Here is a 5977-nt window from a genome sequence, read left to right as displayed (position 1 = left end):
CCCTGGTTTGTTGGCCTTAATGAAATAAAACTTAGATTTTAATCTCTAGGAGCTACAGTGGTCATAATATCTGTACTTTTCATACATGTTATTTCTCGCATCTTTTATGGGGTAAGCTAATAAAGCAGGGTGGGTTTTTTTGTGAATAGTATCTACTAAAGTATTGACTCACTCACTGCCCATTATTTGTGGCTAAAAAACATGTAATTATAAATGTTATTCTTTATTTTTAGCTCTGTATTGTTTTAGTATAGAATTATATGTTCATTTTTTTTTTTCTGGGCTTCTTCGTTGATCATTAGTAAAATTGTTACTGTTTTACATTAATGTTCATCAAACTAAAAGTTCTCAATTCTGAGATAAACATCAAGAGTGTTATTATTATTATCAGCTGAGTTTTGATTTATGTATTTGTAAACATCACAGTTCACTGATGATAAAGCCACAAAATGGGCTAGAATAGATTGTATTAGTATTGAACAAAAACCACCATGTCTTATTTAAATAAAAAAAGACAAAGAGAATGGAAAGTGAGCTAGTATTGTGTGAATAAACCTTACAAATTTCAATATCTGGTGGTCATCTGTAATTTAGTTAGCTTCTCAAATTACTCTGAAAATTGTTATTTTATAGAAAATGAAATCATAGAATCATAGTTACAGTGTTAATATTACCACCTTAAAAACTTGGTTAGTTTGCAGTGTGTTTCACTGTCCATATGCTGTTTCTGCTGTAGCTGTTTCAGGAGTTTTAAGTTGCATCATTATTGTCTGTGCTCAACAAGTGTGTGATCAGTTTGGTGTCAAGATCTTCTGATTCTAAGTTGTGGTCACAGATAAACTAAAAATCTTTGATATGGTGATCGTTTTAGCTGAATAAAAAAAAGGAAACAGTGAGGTCCTTTAGAGCAGTAGTTTGACTGATAGTGGCACTAAAACTTCATTGCTGATAATGAGAAATGAAAAAAATTGAAAGTTTTAGAATAGCAATCTTATTTGCTTTTGATATTCAAAATCAATTTTTGATTAGTAGTCACAGTATTTCAAACATTAAAATATGTGAGTAGATTATTCTATTTTTTGCTATACATAATGCTGATTTTCTTACTCATACTTTAGATCCACATTCTTTACTGACACACACTTTTCCTTTACATGCAAGTGATTGTAGAGTTGACTGTATGAAATATTGTGCCTAAACAACAGGAAATCAAAAGCTACAGAAACAATAGGTTAACTAGAAAAACAACTTTTTTAAAGTGTCAGTTGTGTTGATATGTATGTTTAGTTTCAAATTGGTAAATATAAGATGAAATTATCAATCTCGCTCTGTTTATGTAATGTACTACACAGAGATCATCATCTCTAAGCCTGGTTTCTCGGGCAAATAGAACAGTAAAGGTTACTGCCTTGACATTGTATACCAAAAGGATGAATAAGAAAGATAACATTTGGTTATCTCTTCTTCTTCTTTATATATATATATTACAATAACTGAAACACACACAAAAATGGTCTCTTAAACAAACAATAAACTGGTTACATCAAATGAATACAAAAGACTTTCAGGCATTTAAGATTCTTGTGAAACTAAAACACTGCAAGAATATAAAGTTACTGTTCTAGCTTTAGGAGAGTTTGATCGACCTCTAGAGCCTACACTGTTTGCTGTTTTATCATGGGCAAACCAGTAGTCTTAGTAGCAAGTGTCAATTAACCTACAAGTGTTGCTATCTTTTCATTTATTAAATTAAAATATCACTAGTTTTTAATTAAGTTTTTTTTATCCATTTATACTTTCATTAAGAATGCTAATTGTTTTTAGGTGTAATGAAAAAGTAAGATATTAAAAGCATAACTTATATTCTTTATATTTTATTTTTTTTCAATGAAATATTTAATCTTTTGACTATCCTCTAATGAGACTTAAATCACACCTTTGCAAATCAAAATAGCAAATCCATCACAAAAAAAAACAACAAAACAGCCATTTTGTGTAATTTAATTTGACAGGTGAACCTAAATGAACTATGCCCCAAAATATGAATAGAAAAAATTATATTAGTGTAACGATAAAAGAAATGATCCAGGTTAGTTGGCAAAGTTATACTGCAAAAAAACAATCTCTCCAACATAAATGCTTGTTGGAATGTTTCACTCTGAATTATAATCGGTTTTGATTTTTCATTCATTGAAGGTTAATTACTCTGTTATTCTAATAGAAATTTATGAAAAGACGAGGATATCTCATTTTTATTGTATTGAAGCTGACGTATACTAAGCTTTACTACCAATGAGAGAAAGATTGTCCTAGTTTTATTATAAGAACTACATGCAGCAAAAGGACATCAAAGTGAAAGGAGATATTTTCCTTATTTTAATAATAAAAACTCAATCTGTACAACTTGTAGACATTTTTCCAACCAATGAAAATTGGTCAGAGGATAACTATTTTCTAAAATATTAGTGTCAAGTCTGTGATTGTGTATTCTTTAAAAATTACGCAATATCTTTTTATTTATTTTTTCTGGAAATGATTTTTGACAAAATTTAATTCGCTGATAAATGTTTTTATTTCTGGCACGATATTTAAAATCTTTAGAATCTCAAAAAAAAGCATTCAATATGTGGCATACCTCATTATCTGGAAAGGAAAGTATTAGAATTCAGCAGCATTTAACAGTCGGGTTTAACAGGAAAATTACAATAGTTACACATTTGGTAGAGAGAGAGAAAAAAAATTCCAGAATGTTGACAGGTTTTATCACCCTGGAAACTGGAAATTTTTAACACAAATGGAATTAAGGGCAAAGTTTTATGCTGTAATGGATAAAAAAATATCGCTGATAAATTTCTTTCGGACATTGAATGAGACCGTAAAACTAAAGGGCAGGGGTTGGACTTGGGAACTAGCAGCCGAGTTCAAATTATTGTGATTCCACAAAATATTCTTCGCAATATGAGTTAACGGAGTGACAGTCAGTCTGTTAGTGTGAATGGTCGAGGGCTGCTTACTGGCTGTCTTCCTTTTGGTCATTAATTCAAAATTAGGGACAACGGCAGATGGCCTCAGTAAAAGCTGGAAAATATGAAAGCAATGAACTAGAAAACTAGTGCTTATCTAGTGCCGATATATCTAAGTCAAGCGATGACGGAACTGGTTTAGCTATTGGACTTTTAGGCTTAGCCACAGTTCTCCCAGGAACACTGCTCTTTATCTAGGAGCTGTATATCTCGACATATGCATTGTCCTCGGGGAGCTACCTACAGCTCCAGCCCGAGTTGCATCTGTTGAGAAGAGTTTTTCAAAGTTGAAATTAATGAAAATCTGTGATTGTCCATGTCACAGGATTGGCCACGCTCTACATCGAAATGGTTGTTGCGAAGTAGTGTAATTCCCAAAAGTTGTCGAATAATTTGTAACAAGAACAATTAAAAGTTAAATTGTCCTACTTTGATAATTATATAGAAATCACGTGATTACGAACATCTGTGTTTCTAAGAAGGTAACATTTTCGCGCCATATACATGTATTGAAAGGATCTTGTAGGAGACCCAGAACTTTTTCGCGATAGCCCTGCACTTGTAAACACATTATGAATGATAGAAGTTCCGAAAACGTGCGTTTACTGGACATTGCTTTATGTTGATTGGGAGACGAGAAAAGATTTTTACATGTTAAAAAAAATGTACACATAATCAGATGCAAGTACTTTATATATTCTAATAAATACAAATAGTTATCATTTTATAAACAACACCTTGATTTTTGTTACATGATTTAAATCTCATAATGCTTATTGCAAAAACGAGTAACTAGATAACTCGCTAAGTATCAATTAAAGAGAGTTAAAGTTTTCAATCGTTGAACAATATGGCAGATGCCTCAATTTTCAAACTTAGTGGAACATCAGAGGCAAAATTTCAGTTTTTTAGTGTTAAACCGTATGGCAGACGACTCAGTTTTCAAACCGTATGGAATGCCACAGCAATATTACAGTTTTCTGTTCTTCAATCGTATGGCAGAAAACCTAGTCTTCAAACCGAGTGGAACACCACAGGAAAAATTAATTCATTATTAATTTCAAATAATGTCCAACCTATCTTGCGTTGAAAACTTGTATGTATTGAGCGTACTTTATAATTATGAGTTCATGTAATGAAAAAAGGAAAATATGATGATTGGCAATTTTGTCTTTCACTGATTAAAATATCCACGTATTTTTGTCGTTTTTGAACTGTTGTTCACAATAAGTGTATTTATAATGATGTACAAGATCTGGTTGAGAGTAAACTGTTTTTATTGTTCATGTTACCATACCGATATTCAATCTCGCATTGTTTGTGTGCTCTAGTATCTTAGGCCAATGAAGAAGTTAAACGATAAACCATTTATTTTGTTTTTTATTTACATCGTTCTGTCGTTTTTACATGACAGTCCAAATTTCTGGTTAACCCATTTTAATGTTTCGTATTTTTCAATCAGTTTTTAATTCACTCTAAGGTGTTTTTGTTAGTGTTTGTATTTTGATTATATATTTTGCATTTATAAGCGTATGCAAATTTTCGTTCTAGATATTGTGTTATGTTTAATCGTTTGTTAATGTGTTAGTTTTCCTTTTTTATCTCGAAGTGTAGATATAAGCTGTTTTCTGTTGATGATGGTATCTGACTTTGTTTATTCTATTTTAAAGTTTTAATTATTAAAATAATAGTTTTAAATACTTTTATTTTTCAAATATTGTTTTCACCAGACTGTTCCTAAAAACATATTTTGTTTAATTCCATATATATTTTGCATTATAGTAGCCAATAATATTTAACAATAAGGTAGATATAGAATTTTATTAAAATAAAATTTACAAGGAAATGGATAGAATAATGCACACCTGTAGCTACTTTATTACCTGACAGATGGCGCTAAATGTATAACAAATAGAGTACGTACAATGTAAGAATAGTTGTTTGTTGTTAAACGCAGAGCTGCAAAATGGGTTATCCGTACTATAGCCACAACAGGAAACGAACTCTGGATTTTAGCATTATAAGCGCTTTCAAGCTTAACGCTGAACCACTGGGAGCTGTAAAAATGCACAGCTCTCTATAGAAGCTCCCCTCGTAAAATAACTTCCTCTAGGAGCGTGTTTTTATGATTCATCCCAGATAGGAAAACAAACTATCGTATGCATGACGTGAAAAAGCATTTTTTGTTGTTGTTAAATGCTTAAATAGATTTTTACCGTACTTTGGAATGTATTTCCACATTGCCATTAATATATTTTATACTGCTCAAAATATCGTGAATGGTAAATTAATGGTTGTTTTTCAAATAACTCGGAAAAATTATTAACATTTCTTTAATTTTTCACCCAGAATGGGCTCTCTATCGCCATGGGTATCGAAACCCAGTTTCTAGCGTTGTAAGTCCGCAGACATTCCGCTGTGCCACTGGGGAGGGGGTTGAGAAGAGCGGTAATATATCTATTATTTCAACTAAATAACCTCTTTTTTTTTCTTTCTTTCTTTCTTGTTATATGGCAGGTGTTTACCGTGTAAAACGTAAGCTCGAAAATAATGTTTCTCTACGACTGTAGTTTCATATGAAAATTTGAAAAAAGAAAAGAACAACAACATTATATGAACTCACGATGAAGGAAGAAGAAGTAGTAGTAGGCAGGTAGTGAATAAGAACATTAAAACAGTTTACAACACTGCTCCCCCTCTGAATTGTTAAATAATAACTCTACAATTAACAACATTATATTGATTTAGTAACTCAAGATAAAGAAAAAGAAAGTAAAAACGTAAGATTGATCTTTGCTAGCATAAATGAACTCATAGAAACACATTTCTTCAGAACCTTTTGTGGAAATGAAATGTCCTGTGTAAATGAATAACATTTTAATTGAAACATTTCGCGGGTTATTCGTATAACAATAAGAAGTATTTGTATTCTTCATCATATTGTAATCACAACA

Source organism: Limulus polyphemus, unplaced genomic scaffold, assembly GCF_000517525.1.
Source record: "Limulus polyphemus unplaced genomic scaffold, Limulus_polyphemus-2.1.2 Scaffold216, whole genome shotgun sequence".
Classification (NCBI taxonomy): domain Eukaryota; kingdom Metazoa; phylum Arthropoda; class Merostomata; order Xiphosura; family Limulidae; genus Limulus; species Limulus polyphemus.
The sequence above is the reverse complement of the archived record's forward strand: the minus strand, read 5'-3'. Positions refer to the sequence as shown.